The 21,397-nt window shown below is 39.4% G+C and overlaps 1 protein-coding gene across 1 annotated transcript in view; it reads right to left on the bottom strand.

The window, feature by feature from the left end:
• Positions 1–21,397, bottom strand: part of NXPH1 (neurexophilin 1) — a 182,890-nt gene that overhangs the window by 11,701 nt on the left and 149,792 nt on the right. The gene's annotated exons all lie outside the window — the stretch shown is intronic.

The following is a 21,397-nucleotide window of genomic DNA, read 5'->3' on the forward strand; positions in this document are numbered from 1 at the left end:
GGTCATACAGTAGAATGCTGCCGCAGATGCATGCTATTTGTTTTATGCACTGCAGTATTTTCTTCCTACAATAGTGTCATACCTAATTAAAAGTGAAAATTAGTAGCCAGCAGTATTAATCAAATTCAATATGCTGTTCTTGGCTCTTGAGAGCGATGGTTCAATTGCTGGTGTCATCAGTGAGGTCATTAATTTAAATCTAGATGAGTAAAAAGGCCTTAGGGCATTGACACACAAGTTGAAGGAGGATGTTCTATGAAAAATTGTTCCCAATGAAAGGAAAAACTTAAGGGGAAATATATGAATGTTGTCTCAGCACATCCAGCTACTGGACAGTAAGCATAATTGTCAGGGTTGTTGTGTGCCTGCAACATAACAGTTTGATACAGGGCTTTTCATTCTCAAGTTATCCCAAAGTGGTTGACAATGGGTTAAATACTGTTTATTTAATGTCTGTGTTGGCAAATACCACAGTCATTTTATACTTGTAAACTTGTGCCAAGCACAGCTCATGTGTCCAGAGAATCCAGGAATGAGATTTTATCAAAGCCTGAGCACAAATTTCATAAATTCTTCATATTTTCTCTTTTAAATTCTACAGAAAAAGTTCCAAATGTCTGATCTGCAGTTACTTGAGTTGTACTCAGCTGCTGTGCAAAACAACAGGGGGAGACTTCTTGAGCCCTCATCTTACACATGAAGCAGCTGGACACAATGTGACCTAAGGAATCTTGGTCCAAACGAATAAATTAAAGAGGAGTGCCCCAGTCCTAAGTGCTTCCTCCAAATGACGGGTGGCTGAAAGATTATATATTTTTCAGCAAATGCTGTTTCTGTCCTAATAAAGTTGTGGTGTCTTCACTTTTCACTTTTTCTGTTAGAAGGAAAAACAGAGGGGAGAAGGGGATGGTAAGCTGGTATTCAAACCTGACTTCACAGGGGCTAGTCACATGGGTAAAACAAATTGGGACTTGTTTGGCCTTTTCATGCTGGCCAATATTTGGTTTATTGGGAAACCCACAAAATGTGTGGGATTTAGAGGCTTATCTGAACCTTAGAAAACCACAGGCATCCATGAATTTAAGCTGGAATTCTCACAAGACAAGGCTTTGAGATTAGATCTCCAGCATGTCGGGGAGATATGAAAATACCACAAGTTCAGACTTTGCTGTGGAATAGCAGTTCCACCTGGAACCAGGAAGTGCAGAGGTACTCACAAATGAAAAAGGAGAAAACAGAATTTTTGGAACAATAAAAACAAAAAACCAACTTCATGTTTGAGTTGATTTTTATTTGACCACAGATCATTTTGACCATCTCCGGTTTGGCCGTGTTGAAGTCATTTAGGTAAATTCTGTCTATGCTTACAGCTGTCCAGCCACTTTTACGCATGGGATTTCACAGCAGTGAATCATTCCAGATTTTGGCTGATTGCCTTTAAGAGAATAAACATTCAAGTTACCTAGTCGAAGATGGATGAAGATCATAATCTATCGAAATATTCCTATATCTGTTCAAAAGCAAGAAGTATCTTTTCATGGTCTCATCTGCTATAGTTCTGTGGCTGAGCAGCCATGGAAAACAAATTTACTTTAGCAAGAAAATTTCATTTGTTACTGCCAACCACTGATACAAAACATAGCTTTGAAAAAATATTAAAAACCTCACTCCTACACTTATAGTTTCACTACAATATATTTTCTAAACCACATTTTAAATAGCCATGCTTAGCAGTCCATTTTGCCTGGTGTGAAGGAGAGCTGCTATTGTCTCTTTCATTAACAATAGTTAATGGTATATATTTTTATTTATATTACTTGAGAGCTTAGAGGCCCCATCTGAGATCAGGACCCTATTGTGCTAGTAACTGCAAAATACACAGTATGAAACAGTGTCTGCCCTAAGGCAGCTACAGTCTAAATAGACAAGACAGAGAAAGGGTTGAAGGAGAAACATATGAATGACTTGCCCTAAGTCACATAGCAGGACAGTGGCAGAGCAAGGCATAGACTCCAGATCTCCTGACTCCCAATCCAATGCCCTACACAATAGATCACACTCTCTTGTTCATTCATGAAAAAGAGGTTCATTAAATTATTTGGCAGAGGTATAAAATCAGATTAAATGAATTGGAAAGGTCACAAGCTTTTTTGGTGTCAGAAAGCCAGCCCAGAGGCAAGTTGTGGCAATAAAAAGAGCAGAAAACCAGCCAGAGCAGCCACAAGCTGCTGATTTAGCTCACGCCCTGGGGATGGATCTCTGACTTCAGTTTTCAGGGATTTTCCCCCAGCTGAAAGCCATGCAAAGAGCCATAGTTGCCAACACCATCTGCCCTCCCTTAAAGTCAATCCCCTCAGGGTGTAGTGGGCCTTGCTTGCTCATGGGGGTGCCATTTGCAATCCTCCCCCCATCCCTGGTTTCCACTGGATTGTCATGTATTTAATAAAACTTGAATTTGATTTCTGCAAATATAGACAAAAGACTAAATCTTTCTCACCCTGATCACATAACTAACTTCATTGACTTTTAAATAATCACATGAGTTAGGTGAGCATGATTAAGCCCAGAGTTCTTTAGCTTAATCTGCTGTTTTTAAAGTGGGTCAGTTTAAAAAGTTTTTCTATTTCTGGCTTTTATTTTTTTACATGTATTGGTCAAGTCCAGTGCCCACTTAAGTTGGGGAAAGACTCCAGTTGAATTAACTGGGCATTGAAGGAAACTATTTCTATTTGTCTCAAACCTCTAGAATCAAACATTTTACAAAACTTTTCCCATCGTGTCTTTCCCTTTAAAATTTAAAATGTGGGCTGCAACCTCCCATTGTCAACACACACAAGAGATTCAGAATCCTGCAATAATACTGTTTAACAAAGCTATTTGGTTTCTTGTAAATTAACGTTTTTCACAATATCCAACTTCCTAAGCAAAGTGGCTCAAAACTGAAACCAAATTCATTATCTTAGATAAACTTAATCAGTGGCAATATGGATAGAAACTAGACCTTAAAAAATAGTATCTGATATCTGCAAACCATCTATTATAAGAAATAAAGCCAAGCTGTAGCTTTTTGATACAGTAAATGAACAAGTTAAGTATGCATGCATCTTAAGCATCATTAACCAGTTAACAGTTTCTTATGGATATGACAGTTGAGTGGGGTAGGTTCATATCCCCAAGGGGTGTGTATGTGAATGTATGTGTGTATGTATGTATGTGTATATATATGTGTGTATATATACACACACACACACACACACACCCCTCTCTTGGGTATATGAACCTACCCACTCAACTGTCATATCCATAAGAAACTGTTTTCTCCAAGTTAATACCAATTTAACTATGATTACCAGCCACCAGGTAGCGTATTGTTTTATGTAATGTTAAGTACAGTCAGAGAAAACACGTATGTACCAAGTGTGAGTTTTGTAAGAATGTTGTTGCATAGTTTTAGTAGTTAAATCCTGATTGTTTGCCTGTTAAGCTCAGGATAGACTGATATTTGCAAATAAGACACCCATCACAATGGTATCTATGATTAAATGAAAGCCTGAAAGCTGCCAGTATTTATCTAAGAACAATATGAGTCAGGGAGGGAAACTGTAAGCCCAGAACAAGGCAAATGTATTCAGGAATGACTAAAAGAAAATTGCTTCTCTGTGCTTCACACAGAAACCTGAAACTTCACACGGAGGCAAAAGCATTTTGTTGTTAATCATATGTACAACTTTTGTAATAAAACCCAACACAAGGCAAATCTCGAGTTGTTTGGGATTTTCCTGGCACTTAGGAGGTGGGAACTTTATACAAGCTGAAACCAACAAATGTTCACTGAGCCTCCTAAAAACTGTAACTGGCAAGATTCAGAACCTCTGTTTCTGATGAGAGAACTGTCAGTAAAACAACCTAATCTTATAATTCCTTGATGACTGGAACTGCCATTGGTTTCAAGTCAGAATGCTCATCTGGAGGTCTTGGAAGAGTAGGCCCAGGTTTTCAGACTTGGACACCTGTAGTAAGACAGCTGTATCCATATTTAGTCTGAAAATATCAACCAACGATTTTAATTAACACTGGCATTTCTGAGCCTATTCCTGTTGACAGTGTAGGGTTAAAAACAACACTGCATAGCGGGGGATGTGGCAGGGATGTTTGATAATGATTTAGAGACCCTTAGCTCTAGGTTTCTAGTTCAAATCCAGCAAAGGTCAATAGTGATCAACTGTCTATTGGTTGATGGGTAGTAGTATATGTGAAATCAATTAGTGATCACAATCCATTTCCTAATAGACACTTTCTGTATCACAAACACCAAATTGCCAGTGGATGCTCTTCCTGGTAATCTGTTTAGCGAGGGAACAAACAGAACTGGCACTGAGATTGCCACCCATTCAAAAGTAGATTAAGAATTATCATTTCATGGTTGAAGCACATGTTGGAAATTTGCCCTGCTACTTCCTGAGCTCTTCCTGTTTGTGAACTGACCTGAAGATGAGGGATGTCAAATCATCACCTTAGACCTCTAATAGTTTCATTTAAAGATTACTTTAAGTGACCTGCAATTCAGGTGAGCCCAACCTAAAATTGTAAATAGGCATGTTTTATAATTAAATAAGTGAGATCAGATCCTCAGCTAGTGTAAACTGTAATATTTGTGGGTTCTTATGAAGGATACTTAGACAAAACTGAGGTAGATGCTTATTATTAGCTGTAAGACCTAGACTATCCATGAAGTCTGACTGCTCTCTGTGAGACTCTCTGTATCACGGCATCGCCTTGTGCTCTGTCAGACTCAGTGGAGCCCAAGTATAGCTCTCTTTAAAAGGTTTCCTCACATCTCTCCTTTCCAAAAAAACATGAAAAAACATAATACACAACAGTATATATACAAGTAAAGAAACCTAATAATGCACTAACAATTTTCTATTAGTCTTTGAGGTGCCTGCTAGGTCTCATGGATCTATATGTCATTGCTTCAGTCTCTACATTGTGATGCTAAGTACCAGCCATGCTCCTCCATCGCTGAAGACTTGAACTCTTCCTCTCTTGCTATCTCATGACTTGTCTCCTTGTCTTCCCTTCAGCCTGGGATTTGTTGAAGGTGTCTCCTATTTCGTCTATATGTCAGTCCCTCAGCAGTGACAATCTCATAGGGCCTAGAAGCCAATTCACAAGAGACCTCTGCCTTTTTTGACCAAGTTTTTCCATCATAGATGCGGGCATGATCATGTTGCTGCAAACACTCAAGTTCTCATGACCCCCAGTCATATTAAACTTTTTGTTTAACAGTTTTTGTTTGTTCAGGTTTTTTATATATAGTCAAGTCATTTTTATCAATTTCTACAAAATTAGGCATTTTTGTTTTTAGTTTTCTATTGAACAAAACCTCTGTTGGTGGCAGAGCTGATCATGATCAACAGCTGATCATGAGATGCATAACCAGGGGAGTCTTGAGTAAAAGTAGAGAGGTTATTTTACCTGGCACTGATGCAACTGTTGCTGGACTACTGTGTCCAGTTCTGGTGCACACAATTCAAGAAAGATATTGATAAACTTGAGATGGTTCAGAGAAGACCCACAAAAATTATTAAAGAATAAGAAAAGACACTTTATATTGATAGACACAAGGAGCTCAATATATTTAGCTTAATAAAGAGAATGTTAAGGTGTTACTTGATTACAGTCTATAAAGTACCTACACAGGGAACAAATATTTAATAGTGGGCTCCTCAATCTAGCAGAGAAAGATATATTACGATCCAATGGCTGGAAGTTGAAGCTAGACTAATTCAGAATGCAAATAAGGTATACATTTTTAATGGTGAGAGTAATTAACCACTGGAACACTTTACTAAGGATCAGGGAGGATTCTCCATCACTGACAATTTTTAAATCAAGATTGGATGTTTTTCTAAAAGAGAGTCTCTAGGAATTTTTTCAGGGAAGTTGTATGGCCTGTGTTATACAGGATGTCAGACCAGATGATTACAATGGTTCCTTCTGGCTTTGGAATCAATGATACTTGTTCCTCCTAGCCTATGTTTATCCTGAGATCCAGTGGAAAAATTCTGTAGATATTCCACTGCAGATAATCTACTAGTGGTCAAAAGTCCACTTTGCCTCTAGTTGCCAATATTCCTTGATCTAAAAATGGACTTTAAAAGGCAAATAAATAGAATCAAGAGTATTTTGATTCTCTTTGACTTACCTTGGACATTACTAGATTGTACCAATTTAAAATGCTTTATCTTTCCCATTCAAGCAGAAGATAGAAGGTTAAAGGAATAAAATACATGCAGCAGGTTAAAGTCCTAGCATTCAAATGCATATCCTCATTTTATAACACAGTGATTGCAACAAGACCTTCATAATTATTCTTCCCCCTGCCTCCGTGACTGCATCATTTCTAGAAAGAAATCCAGGCATCTTAGTAAATGTAACTAATTTTAAGTCTGTAATACACCTTACTTCAGTCTTTCTGAACCATGATTGCCCCTGATCTGATCCAATTACTCCTTCATGTTGCAAAGATATTGTAAAACAGCCACTGTTTCTCAAAGACATGTCTCTGGCTCTAATTACGTGACCTCAGAAGTTAATTCAGATTCCCTCTGCTTTGACTGCTTAGCCTTACAGAGCACATAGTCTATCCTTATCTCAAATTTAAATAATAATAAGAGATCAACCAGAATTTAGGAACTAGGAAATTGATGTCATCTCACAAATGGCCAGCAGAAGCTGGTACAGAGTTCAGGTTTTAGTATTTTCATATATGTTAGTAGTTAGTAAATAATCTGCCATTACATACATGTATGTGTGAGATATCTAACCCCAGCATAGGCATCAGAAGGTTTAAGGGAGCCTGAGAATGCCAGTAACCTACTGACTGCACCAAGGGAGGGCATGCTCAGGTGAAGGGGAGGGATGGACTTAAAAAGGAGAGAGAAGGTCAGTTGGGAGAGGAGATCCAGGGGGAGGACGTAGTGAGCTCCCTCTCTCTGGGAAGGGGCCTCAATAGAAGGCCAATAAGTCTGGAAGGGCAGGAAGCAGACACTTTGTTCCTGAGGTGAGCCTGAAGCCGAGGGGAAGATCAGGAGTTGCTGAGGGATGAAGGCCTGCCTGAAACCATGGGGAATTGGAGAACTGTGCCAGCCTTAGACTAAGGGATGGGGTGAGGCACAGGAACCCGAGGACAGATAGGAGGTCCTTGCATTATAATTGAGGCTTGCCTATGAGGAAGAGGGGTGGCCAGCTGAGCCTGGTTAGGGCTGAAGATTCAGTTGTCTTTATATTTCTATTGGGCATGTTAAAGAACTCTGTGGCCCTGTGGAGAAAGGGGTCAGACTCTTTAAGATGTCTTGGTCAGAGGATCAGGCCACCCCTATAGCCAGAATAGGCCAAAGAATCCAAGAGGGAAACTGAGACACAACTGCTGCAATGCCATATCCAGTCATGAGAGGGCATGTTGCAGCAGCAACTCTGCTGCAGAGTGTATACATAATATACATATATATACATAAATTTCTAAAGGATCCTGTGACAGATTACTTACTATTGTCCTACAATTTATAGCATGGTACAGTACTACGTTTCTAAAAGTCTATGGATTCCCCATGGGATAGATGTTAGTTTCCCACATAGAAGGTTAAAATGGGAGTTACTTCCCTGCTTGGTCATTTAAAGACTGCTTAGATATCAGCTCCAGCCACAAGGAAGATAGCATTCCTTTTCTACTGTTTAATTAAAAATAATGTACTGGTGTGGCCAAGACCTAAATCTGCCGTATGGTTTCTGAATCTCCCAGTCAATATCAATTTATATTGAAATGCACATTATTACCTTCTCCATTCTCATCAGTATTGGGATCTTTCCTCCCCTGCTTCCTTGTTATACTGGGACTTTTCTCCATTAGTAACAAAAATTACTCATGAAGCAGGTGGTTTTTACCAGTTGTTGCTGGGGACAGAGAAAAGCTCTGACATTATATGAGAGAATGTAGTGAAACTTGGTTGCCCTCTTACAGGTTGATGAGTTGGTGAAGTTCCACGGAGAAACCCCAGTACCACTGTTTCCCATCTTAGAATGGAGACACACTTCTCCCAGAAATAAGGTGGATGAAATTGTGGATTTTTTTCAATCAGAGTTCGCATAGAATTTTTCATCAGTTAATTTTGTGGAATTTTATACCTTGAAAATTTCAGAAGACTGAAATGTCTCTCAGCACAGCCTAAAACACCCCCACAGCTACTCTTAGGAGAACGGTCTTTCTGACCTCTACCCCCCAGACTATTTAAATTATTAGGCCTTAGTTATTTGCAGGAACTTGAAATAAATCCACCTGCAACCCCTCCTCTTTATAGAATAAATACCAATATATTCAAGAGGCAATGTTCTAAACAACAAGCTACAAGCCACTCAGGCCACAGAATAACGCAAATAAAAATGTCCTGGTTTCCTCAACTGTGTAAAATAAAAAGAAAAGGATGGATTTTTTTAAATATATTGAAGAAATAAAAATATTTAAATTGCACTAGGCAGATATCAGCTATTTATTAAAAATAACATACTGAGGGTTGAGAAAACTTTACTACTTTGCTCATATAGAGCAAATTTTCCTGAGATTCTCAAAGCATTTTATAAACATAAACCAAACTCACAACATCACTGTTAGACAGGTAACAATTCTTATTCCAATTTCATAGATAGGAAAACTGCAGCACTGAAGGATTGTATGACTTGACCCAGGCCAACTAGTCAGTCATAGATGGAATCCAAAAGCAAACCTACTCTGGCTGCCCGATAGGCAAAATTGTAGCATCATCAAGAAATCAGTCCAAAAGATGTGACTAAAGCAGTTATATTAGAAGCTGCTCAATAAAAGTTCTAATATAAAAGTGGTCCTACCAACACAGATGGATAGTATAAAACAAAAGTCTGTTTATCTGGGATCAGTTTTAGGCATAGACTTCAGAATACAAAGGGTATTTAAAACACTAAAAAAAAGTCTGCTTTGATTAGTAATGCAGGGAACAAACCAGGATTAAAAATAGAAAGTACAAATATCTAAAATTGGGTCTTGAAAATGAATGTGTATGTTGAAATTCAAAAGATGCAAAGTCATTTTTCCAATAAACTCCCAGAATTACTTATAATGAAAAATGAGACAAGACAGATGAGGGTATAAAGCTTCTAAATACTGGTCTAACATTGGCAAAGTCGGCTTGAGAAAGAAAGGTTTACCGTTTTTGTGGACCTATGTGACACTTTCTGGAGAAGGAAGCCTTTTATTCAGGAAAGGAACAGATGTTTTGGCAGATAGCATAGAAAGAATCCTGTCAGAGACTATAAACCAGGCTTGAAGGGAAGAAAAAAGAATGTTGAAAAAATGTGACGTATAAAACAAAAGAACCAAAATGACATGGATAAAATAGAAATGCACAAAACGACAAGAGCTTTGTTTAAAATAAATAAAGAAATGCACTCAACCGCTTGTAACTTTGTGAAAAAGTTTTTTATGCTAAAAGAGAAACTGAACTCTCACGTATACAGCTCATTGCAGCAGGGGGTGGGGAGATTAATTTTATAACTGCAGATAGAAATCAAATAAAGGGAAGAGCAAATGCCCTTTTTAAAGATCAGTTGAGAATGATCACAAGTTTGCAGCCAATATGAAAATTCAGCCAGGCTTTATAGCCAACACATTGGTGTATTTGTGCTGTAAGAACAAGAAAATAGCCAACTATATCAATGGAAAAGAGTGTACAATCATCAGCTGTCCTTGCACTGACAGTTTCCCATTTAAGTAATTCCTCCATCATGAAAGCATCTTCTGCATCCCAACTGGTTTCCAGCTTTTAATGGGAAACCAATCAAGTCAGACAACCAGTGAGATAAATCTTGAAAATAATTCCTTCTGTTAACTGAAATTTAAGAAACTGAGCACAACAGAGGCAATAGTGATTAATGTGTTTAAACTGGGCTGCTTCAGAGGCTTGATCCAAAGCCCATAGAAGACAATGAAAGCCTTTCCATGACCTTCAGTGGACTCTGGATCTGGCCCTCACAGCAGTATGCTATACAGGCACTTTGCTGGCATATATTGATTCCCTTTTCCCATTCTCTCTTGAGCTGCTGCTTTATGAAGGAAGAACAGCTTCCTGCTAAAGGCCTTACATGCCTTTAGCAGGAAGCTGTTACATGCCCTGATCCCAGAGGTCTCTGATCTCACAACCCTTCAGTCATGCTAAGGCAACCAGCTGCCTTCCTACCTCTCTGACATGCAGAACTCCTTTCCCTGCCTCATCTCACTTAGCCCCGAAAGGAGCCAGTTTGCAAGCTGGTTGGATGTTCCAGCAGCATCCTGGGACCCTGCTGGAGTGCCCATCTATAGCTTTGAATCTTTAAAGGAGAAGAAGAAGGTGGCTGAAAAGAAAAAGCTCCCTCAACCTCCCTCTCAGATCACTCCGCTCAAAATCATTCCCTTCTTCCCAATTGCTGTAGTTCAGAGTTTTCCACTCCCACTCTGAGCTGGAGGAAGTGCTGGGAAGGAGGGAAGAAGGGGACAGTGCTGCAGGCGGTGAGAAGGAGGATGGGGTTGGGGATTGCTTTACTGTTTTACAACTCAGAGGTGCACACAAAGATATTTATGGTTGGTACAGAAGCAAGGGCCCTTTTGGGAGCCAAATGTGAGCCCTTCTCTGGTCTTTTGGCTGGCTCCTTGCCCATTCACCCAGAAATCTAGAGACAGAAGGCTAGATTCAGAAGTGACACTTTTGGTGCTGTACTTTTGACCCCACTCCACTCTGTTATACTCCTTTATATACTTTCAGGTCCTTGGCATGTAAGTGACACCAAAGAGACTACCTTGCTACACCAGTAGATGTAAGCAGTGTCCAAGGGTGTCTGAGTGTCAGAGGTCCTAATCTTACACATGCCACCCAGATGCCTCTAAACCAGGGTGCGGTGCTTCCTTTGGTCAACAGAAACAAGTGGGAGGTCAGAATGATCAGAGGTGCCTCTCAGCAAAAACAATTTAGGGCTACTCACATTTTGGGGAGCCTGCACATGCCTCAAGCCACCTTACTCACACATGGAGAGTCTTTTTTGGTGTGAAATTTCAGGAACTAATAACACAATAGCAAACATATATTTATTCAGGACCCTGTCCAGCAAGCCCTCCTTACCCAGAACACCCAATGAACACAATATGAGTTCCACCTGCAAAGGGCTTCCAAGATTGGGACCTTATTTATTTATCTATATTACCATGCACAGTGGCTTCATTAAAGGCAAACTCCCAGCTGCAAACGTACTGTGAGATACTTACCCCACTAGGCCACCAAAGATAACAGGGTTCCCCTCCCTGAGGTGTCATAAAATCACACCATTTTATACTCGTTTGGGCCTTGTTAGTTGAGCTAATGGAGATAAAATTCAGCAAGTCACTTTGTGCTTAACTAGGGATGCACAGAATTTCCTAGGCAAAAAACCCCCTAATAATGGCAGCGTGTATTGCTCTTTCATAGAGTTTCTGCTGTAAACAGCTATACCTAGTGAAATGCAATATTATTACTGCTTCATTTTTAACTCTGTTTGCCAGTCTAAAGTTTAAAAAATAACCAGGACAAACCTGCTCTTTGAAACCTGCTTGCTTTGAAATACTCTCTCTCTCTCTTTTTACAGCACCCTTCTCTATGGTATATAAGCAGCTGACACCTTGACCAAATACTCAAAATGAGCAAAAATGTTTGGGCTATTTTTATTATTTTGCCTTTCCAAAAAATGTGGGGCAAAAAAGCCCTCTTTCAGGTTTTCATTAGCACAGCAAAACAACACAATTTTTGATTCCTTTACTGTTCATCATTTAGGCCCCAATTCAGACAACTTATATGTACTAAAAAGGGGCTAAGGCACATTTTGAAGTGCTGTCCTGAATCGTGATGCTTTACTAAATTGAGAACTTAAAAATTAACGTTGGCCCACCGTTAACACTCTGTGACATTTTATATGGGAGTAAGAAATAGAAATGTGATGCTTCAAATACCACTCCATGGTGCCCGTTGGGAAATGTTGACTTTTTTAATGGTGACCATTCTGTGAAATCGTTGAGACGTGACATTTTTCACACAGCTGTATTAAATAACAAGAAATAAAATACATCTGTATAAAAGGAAACAGTGAACATTTACAAGTACAGGAAGGGGGGGGGGGGACAAGCTGTTGTTCTTGATAGAAAATTGACTGTATCGATGGTATTTTGGCATTCCATATTTATTTTTCATTAGTGGGTTTCATGTCAAATTCTCACAGTTTACACGTCTAAACAAGATTTTCCTGTCTGCTATCCTTGCTAGCTCAAATTCAGATCTGCAAATTAAGATGTGTTCTTCCTACTTCATACATCAACTGTCACCTACACTGTTATTCCTGAATCATACTTTCACTAGCAATTTGATGATGATGGTGCAGCAGACAGAATAGAATGCAGCTTGCTCTGCCACAGATGTATACGTATTGGCTCAGCAATGCTGAGTGGGGGGAAAAAAAATTTGTTTTTTTGGTCTAAGCAGATCTGACTCAAAAGATGTATAAGGTGCAGGTCTAGCACCTGGAGTATCAAACTACTCATGATATTTGGGCTGACACATGGAATGGAAAAAAGGATGATGCTTAAAGGGAACTGCAACAGTCGTTTGTCTAGCAACAACACTAGTAGAGGCAGCACTAAAAATGGTGCAATTTGTGGATTTTATCAACTTGAGTGTTAGTGGCAGAGTCCTTCATCTGAAGAGGAAGTCACTTCTCCCCATTCCCGACTATCCTAACCACCATCCCCATCCACACAAGGGCCATTCCAACTTTCAAGGGATAATAAGCAGGCAGTCTGCTACCCATCTTAATGAAGCAGTATCAAGTAATGACTCCAGTGGGCACTGATGGTCACTTTCAGGTACTGTAATATATGCTCAGTCCTTCCTGGAAAATATGGAGGCTTTTCTTCTGCCTCTTTTAAAAAGCAATGGAATAGAAAATTACATGACATTTTTTCAGCTCTCACTCACATTCCCTCTTGAGTGTCATGAGCACTTTCTTTCCAGATTCCTCAAAATCTTTGACTCAGCAAACAGGATCCATATCTTGTGAGAAAATAATTTCACCTTGATGAAATCCGATTAATCTGCCTTGCCCTCTTCAGAGGAAACAATTGAAATCATTTCCAGTGAATGTGGAAAAAGCTGAAGGTCCAAAATGCCAGAGAACATATGGGCTGATCAAAAGCCCACTGAAATTTTTGTATTAACTTTGATGGATCACTGACTTCAATGGACTTTGGTCTCAAGTTACTAATCAATGCTGTTAAAAACTGTGGATCTTGAAAGGAGAATCCACATTAGAAAACTAGAAATGGGGCAAACACTACATTCATGGCATTACAGGCAGGTCTAAAAAGGTTTTAATCTGTTGGAATTTACCTGCAGACACACACCACAGATGCCAGACTTCAACCACAAAGAAGACCCCATTTTTATGGAACACATAAATGACAAATTGTTGTGTCTGGGGCAGGATGGTTATCGTACCTGTACCATGATTCTGTGCTCTTTTTATTAACAATGAGGGGGGAAGGGAGAAATAAAACTTGGCAACTCCCAGGAGAAAACAGGACATTGTCTATAAAGGCACAGATTTATTTTTAACAGGTGTCAACACTGTACTACAGAGCAAAAGACAGAAGCTTGTAACTCCAAAGTAATAATTTAATGTGGTTTGTGTTGAGCCTTGCAGTTCTCTGGGCCCCTTTAAAGTTGTTTTGTCTTGAGTTGTATTCTTAATTCTTTACGTTATAAAAAATTATTCATATGCATACAGAATGTTAATACTGGGTCCTTTTCCCTTATTCATTAATGATTCTTATACATTTCATAGATTCCAAGGCCAGAACGGATCATTGTGATCATCTGGTCTGACCTCCTGTATAACACAAGCCATAGAACTTCCTCAAAATACAGTATATCTTTTAGAAAAACATCCAGTCTTGATTTAAATATTTCCACCATGAACCTTGGTAAATTGTTCCAATGGTTAATTACCCTCACTGTTAAAAATGCATGCCTGATTTCCAGTCTGAATTTGTCTGGCTTCAACTTCCAGTCACTGGATCATGTTATACCGTCTCTGCTACACTGAAGAACTCGCCTTTAAATATTTGTTCCCCATCTAGGTACGTATAGACTGTACTCAAGTCACTCCTTCACCTTCTCTTTGTTAAACTAAATAGATGGAGATCTTTGAGTCTATCGCTATTTGGCATGTTTTCTAATCCTTTAATCATTCTCATGGCTCTTCTCTGAACTGTCTCCAGTTTCTCAACATTCTCCCTGAATTGTGGACCCCAGAACTGGACAAAATATTCCAGCAGTGGCCACACCAGTGCCAAATACAGAAGTAAAAGAACCTCTCTACTCCTACTCAAGAGTCCCCAGCTTACGCATCCGAGGATCACTGTTTTGGCTACAGCATTGCAGTGGGAGCTCATCTTCAGCTGATTGTATACCACCACCCCCAAAGTCTTTTTCAGAGTCATTGTTTCCCAGGATAGAGTTCCCCATCCTACATTCTTTATTCCTAGATGTGTATAATTAATTCAGTTGTGTTTAAACATATATTTGCTTGCACCCAGCTTACCTAGCGATCCACATCACTCTTTAACAGTGACCTGCCCTCTTCATCACCTACCAGTCCCCAAATTTTGTGTCCTCAGCAAACTTTGTCAGTGAGGATTTTGTTTTCTTCCAGGTCATTGAGAATAATGTTAAATAGTGTAGGGCCAAGAACCAGTCCCTACAGGACCCCTCTTTAAACACACCCATTTGATGATGATTTCCCATGTACCCCACGATTCCCCATTTTGAGACCTATCAGACAACTTTTAATCCATTTAATGTGTGCCATGTTAATTTTATATCAGTCTAGTCTTTTTAATCAAAGTGTCATGCAGTACTGGGAAAGTGGTTAGTTATAAAACATTTAGCAAAACTGTGTCACTTGTTGATGACAGACCAGGATCTTCCTAGGAATCAATTTTATTCCAATAATACATGCAGACCCATATGCTTTGTTTTGTAGAATTATTGGGCTATATATTTGTATAAAGATGTTCTCTTCAATATTGAAATACCAATAAAATATGAGTTTAAAAGTGACAGACAATGAACAGTTTCCCAGAGTGGATTTACTGGTTCTTTATAGGATGCTACAGTAATTTCCTCTGACTGATATTCAGTACTTCTGTTTATACATCCTGATTTTGTTTGCTGTATTCATTATTGTTAAACGTTATGTTGAGAAGTGAGTTATATACCCAGCTCTACTTCTTCTAGATCCTTCTCCTGATTAGTGTTTTGTTGCATGTGGCTTTTGAAGGATTATTCATTTTCACAGGACTGTGAGGTGTTTGGGTTTTTGTTTTGTTTTTTTCCCCCTTCTGGTTTAATTTTCTTATATTTCTCTAAATTAATTGTAGAAACAATTTGCCAGTCAATGTTCCTGAGCTCTCCAAAGTAACTGTGAATTGTATTGCCCACCTCTTTCATATTAACTACTTCCTCACCATTTTGAATCATTATCACTTTGCACCACCACATTGCCTGCGTTCCTGATTCCAAATATTGCTAAAATAAACAAAAATGATCATTATACTGATACTGGCAGAATAACACTAATCATTTTCCTTCATCTAGGACTCCCAGTAACTAGTAGCTCCAGTATCCAAGCCTTTTCAATGTTTAATAGAATCATAGGACTGGAAGAGACCTCAAGAAGTCTTCTAGTCAGTCCCCTGCCCTCAAGATAGGACTAAGTATTATCTTTATTGACGTTCATCATCTCCTCCCCACATCCAACTAAACCAGCATTACCGAATTGGTCATTTATTACCACTATGATCAGAATATATTATTAATTTCAGGATTGGGACCCCTTTGTGCCAGGGGTCTGATTTTGAAAAGTGCACAGCTCCCATAGCCCTGCTCAAGCTCAGTGACTGTTGCAGGGAGTCAGAAATTTGGAAAATCAGGTCCTTATAAAAAGAAATGCAAAAACATTGTCCCTGTCCCAAGAAGTTTAACAAACTAAGATCTGCTTTTTATGTAGCCAAAGTTTTCTTCGAGTCCATGGCAATTATGTCTAAAGCTTCCCCACAATCAACTTTTAATTTGGTTGTCTCAACCAATTATAATATTAAAAGTCTTCCCTTTATGAATCTGTGCTGACCTTAATTAAATCATAACATTTTAGAGAGTGCCTGATTAGCTGTCACTGTCCCTTATTGCAGAAATTAGGCTTATAAATCAGTAATTTCCCATCTTCTACCTAGTTTCCTTAAATACTGTATAAGGTTTGTTTCATGTCCATCATCACCTTCCCTGTTTCCAGGATGGTTTTGAATACACCTATGAAGGTTCTCCTATTTCTTTTGCCACTTCAGAATTCTGGGATGGATTCCATCTGGCCCTGGAGCTTTGTTAGTCTTCAGACATTCTAATATCCTGATCATCTGTCCTGGCATGGTCCTAATTTCCCTCAGTATTTCTTCTTCCTCTCCTGGGAAATTTATGACTGTTTCCAGCATCTGTCCCCCATCCTCCTTTGTGAACACTGAGGCAAATCATTAATTTAATGTCTAGTGCTTCCATCAATAAATTACACTAATCTCTTTCTACTGTTTTTTTTATGGACCTCTTGTTTCTCATATGCAGTGCTTAAAAATGTCTTCCCGACACTGTTATATCTGTCCTCTACGTTACTACTGTGGTGACCCTTCTGGTAAGGCACAGGCTTCCCAAATAGAGCATATATTTGCTCCCTCTTCTGTAATAGCCCTGACACCAAAGAAATATAAATCCTATCATGTGCACTAGCTTTTCAGCCATTTCCACTCTTCCATTATCTACCTAGTCCCAATTGTGACAGGTAGCACTTGTGAAAACTGCCCTCAAGGACTAATCATTTGTCTTATTTCCTAGAATCTCACACCTGGTTTGCAAGACCTTATAATATAAGATACATTATACTTCTAAACTATCATATTCTAATATGGACCTAAACTATTGGCTTCCTCTTAGTTCCTAATACATATATGTCAAGAAGCTGTATAAAAGTTTGTCTTCACTCAGTGCTATATTAAAACAATAGAAATGGATTTAGCATTCACTAGAGAACATTCAAATTAAGAGCCAAATCACCCTTTCCGCAGAGAAACCTATGAGAAGGGAACATGGAGGAGAAAAACAATGGGAGAAGAGCATTTGATTTTTCATCCAATTTTTCCATAAAGGGTACATTGTTTGATCTCATTTCCCCTCCAAGTCTCTCCTTCCCCATCTCCTCGGAAAGAACAATCAGGAATTTGTGGTTTTCATGGAGTCTCCTCATAGTCCGAGTGAGGTATCCCCCTGAAGGCACTATACGTCCATATTAGATCAGGATGTCCCTGTTCCCCTCTCTGACTACCAGATGGTGCAAACCAGTGGTGCCATGCTATTAGAGACTACACATGCCACTGCTCTTGGGACTTCCCTCAAGCATTTGCCTTGTGGAGAAGAAAGTATTTTTTCTTGCCATGGGGGCGTTGTTGGGAGGATAAAGTTCATAGCATACTTGTTCTCATACACTGCTCCCCCTCCTCTCTGTGCACAGATCCCCAAGCAAGCCCAAAGAGTGCTCTTCCCTCCACATTAAACAGGGACGGGGGGATGATGTTGTGGAGACAATATGCCACTGTTTTGAGTAGAAAGTGGAACATCCCTTCTGTGTGCAGATCTCAAAGTGTGCATGGTAGAGGGGGAGAGAATATTCCACCCTTCAGTTATTAAGTTCCCTTCACAGACAATAGTTCCTAAACTTTTAATTTTTCTCCTTGCCTTTCATATTCTGACCAAATGAACTATCTTTTGATAGTTTTAAAACTCATGCATTACTCAAGACATTACCTCACCAGTTCTGCACAGGAGGGGAATAGTTATTTTGTGGTCTGACATTTAAATTCTCTGTTTTAATTAAAATCTCTGTTTTAATGTACACCACTATAGCAATTACTTTAGATCAGCATTGCAATGAATAGTCATATTCAGTTGATTTCACCCTTTGTCATCTAGAGAAGAATTTTAGCACCTTTCTAATAAAGGCTACATATTTTTTAAAGGAAGATGCCTTTTCCAGCTGCAAAATAATGCATGTATACATACCTTAGATCTACCCAAATTCACACATGAAATCCACAGCAGAAAATCAAGTAATTCCACAGGCAGTTTCTCATTTTCTGCACGTGTACCCCATTTGAATAGTGGGTTTTTCTACATGCAAATGCAGGCACAAACATTCACATGCTTTTTAGGATTAGACTTTTTGAAGAGAGGCCTTGAACTGTAGCCTCTACACTCAGCAAACCTCATGGGCTATTACTGTGTTTCTCCATCCACTGGAACAACTCATGAGACAAAAGGGACAGAGACAATTTGGGTATAGGCAGAGCTATATGCAGTTATTCTGTGGAGGAATAAACTGCACCCCTGAAAGGAGAGTAGCAGTCCCCCAACACAAAGCGACAGAATGCCTCCTCAGTACTGCCAAAAGCAATAGACCAAAAAGCCTGAGATTCCCTCTCAAAATCATGAGATTTTTTAAAAAATCAAAAAATTTTTTTAGACTCTGTTTACTTTTTACTTTACTCCCCCTACTCCTCTGCCAACATATGTATGAGAATTTCAGATTGAAAAGTCAACCTTTATTACAAAAAAGTACGCCTATCCCCGGCTGCTCAGATGGAGCCTTCACTTAACCTCTCCATTCCCTATTTCTATCTTGACTCTCTCCCTTCCTAGGTTATTTCCACTGATGAAAAGAAGGAAGCAACACTTCCCAGACTTTTCCATCCCCGCCCTCCCCCACCTCCGTGTGCCTCCACTTTTCTGCCTGAGACTGGGCAGCACTCCTTCTGCCTTGCCTCCCACTGTTCCAGGCCATCCTCACCCCACTTCCCTCCCCTTCACTGCTCTGTCCTACACCCCCTTCCTCCTGATTGTCTTTCCACTTCTCATCCCTCTCTCCCCCATCTCCCTGCACCTCATTCCCATGCTCCTGCTCCCCTCACTCTTTTCATCCACCTTTCAGAGTGTCTCTTCTGCTCCTCACAGTCCTTGTGTCCCTGACTAACTCCCTGACTCTGAACCACAGAGTGACAGCCATATTGCCTCTAGGCCTGGCTTCAATCTAATTGAAAATAGTGGGAGACAGCCTCCAACTTTATTAAGGGTGGCCTTACTTCCACATGCAGACAGCCTGTAGGGACATGGTGGCCACCTTTCAGGCTTCAGCCCCATTGGCAGTGATAGCAGATGGTGGCCATTTTGAATATGGGAAAATTCATGAATTGGCACTCTTTCATCATGTTTGCATGAAACAGGTTAAAATACACCCTCAAATTACTACAGTCACGAGAGAATCGCAAGAGTTGGCAAGCCTGCCTCCCTGTGCTCCCACTGGAGTGGTGCAGCTCTGTGCTGTTAGCACGGTTTGGCTCTGTGGTGAAGCCACATGCACATTGACTATCCCTCTTTGATTTCCTCCAGGCAGTATCACATCTTGATCTAATCACAAGATTCCCTTTAATTTAAGATTATTCTTCTGACATAAACTCAATCCTTTATGGCTTTTACACTAGAGTAGTTAGAAAAATAATTGAAAGGGAAGAACAATGTGAATGCAGCCTATGAGAAACTCCACTTCTCCGCACTGTTTGCATCTAATTTTGCCCCATTAAACCCAATATTATATGCTGAACAGGTCACAGGAATCCACAGGAGAATGTACACATACACACCATTCTATCAAAAATATTCCCTTCATTAAAAATGTATGAATCTTCTTTTTCTTTTCTTTTTCTTTTTCTTTTTGTGTGTGTGGGGGGGCGGGGGCAGGGGAAGTGAGGGGGAAGAGTGCTCTTCTATTTCCATCCATCAATTGCAAACATTCCCTCCAAGTTCATTCAATCAATCCTGTCAAAAGCGAACAGATCCATCTTAAAAATGTTAAGCCACGTTCAGAAGAAACCTGCATACTTTTCAAGAGAATCTTAATCTCTCAGAATATCCTCTTTAACTTTACCTGACTTTCCACAATAAGCTTTGATCCCATCTAATATCAGTTTCAATGTGTCTCATATCAATATCAATTTCAATCTCTATCCTAACACAATCACACTCCTTCACCTGCACCAGCATTCTGAATCAGCAAGAAATGACCTCTCAAATCAGCATGAAGGATTATTTAAATGAGAGGAGGAAATCTGAGATAACAGTTTAAGATATTAGGCACTACTTTCTAATATTTGCTCATTACTGAAAATATAAAAAGTTAATAAAAAAGACAAAGCAATATTGTTATTAAGTGATAAATGAAGTTAAAGAGGAGAATCAAATATCTGATGTGCAGTCCATGGATCCAATTTAAAGTTACGCACCATTTACGCAGGACTTTTGAATAATTCACTCAGGGGAAAAAAGTCCAAAATGTGCTGTCCAATAAAGCACAACGTTTTACAGTTCATTTAACCTATGCTTCTTTATGCACAAGTGGCCATATCTCCATTATGCATCCAAGGGTGCACAATCACAAAACAGGGTGGACTGTGACGGAAAGGGACATGACCTGTTCCAGTACACAAAATATATGCATTACCAGCACTCATTTTAGCAGAGGGAGAAGTAAAATAGAAGGTATAAAATGTCAAGCTGTTTGAATATAGCCTTAATTTACAAAAAATGCTCATAACCTGCATAAGTTTTATTCTGAGCTTTTACTATGACATTGAAAAAGTAAGTAAGAAAGGAATGTAATCTGGTATAGTAACTGCCACAGGACAGGCTGCTTCTGCTAACTCTGAGCGAAGACATACACTATTACTGTTTCATTCAAAAAATTTCACTCCTGACAATTGGTTACCTGGCATCATACTTGTCTCATATGTACCAGTGTTATGTATTTCCAAAGTGGATTAAGCTAACTCAGAAAAGTCACTCTTATTCTGGAATAAGAGTCAGAGCGGTAGCCGTCTGTATCAGCAAAAATAACGAGGCGTCCTTGTGGCACCTTAAATTTGTTAGTCTCTAAAGTGCCACAAGGACTCCTCGTTATTTTTGTGGAATAAGAGTGTCCACAAGGGAATAGCCACTGCAGAATAGCTTATTCTAAAAAAGGCTATTTTTGTCAATTTCCCCATATGGACAAACCTTTACTCTGGCATAACTCCATTGATTTGAATGACTCACATTTCTAATCTGAGTCAGAGAAGAATCGAGCCTTTGTGTGGTACCGATGTTCAGATTCAAATCTGCACAAT

Source organism: Lepidochelys kempii, chromosome 2 (assembly GCF_965140285.1).
Source record: "Lepidochelys kempii isolate rLepKem1 chromosome 2, rLepKem1.hap1, whole genome shotgun sequence".
Classification (NCBI taxonomy): domain Eukaryota; kingdom Metazoa; phylum Chordata; order Testudines; family Cheloniidae; genus Lepidochelys; species Lepidochelys kempii.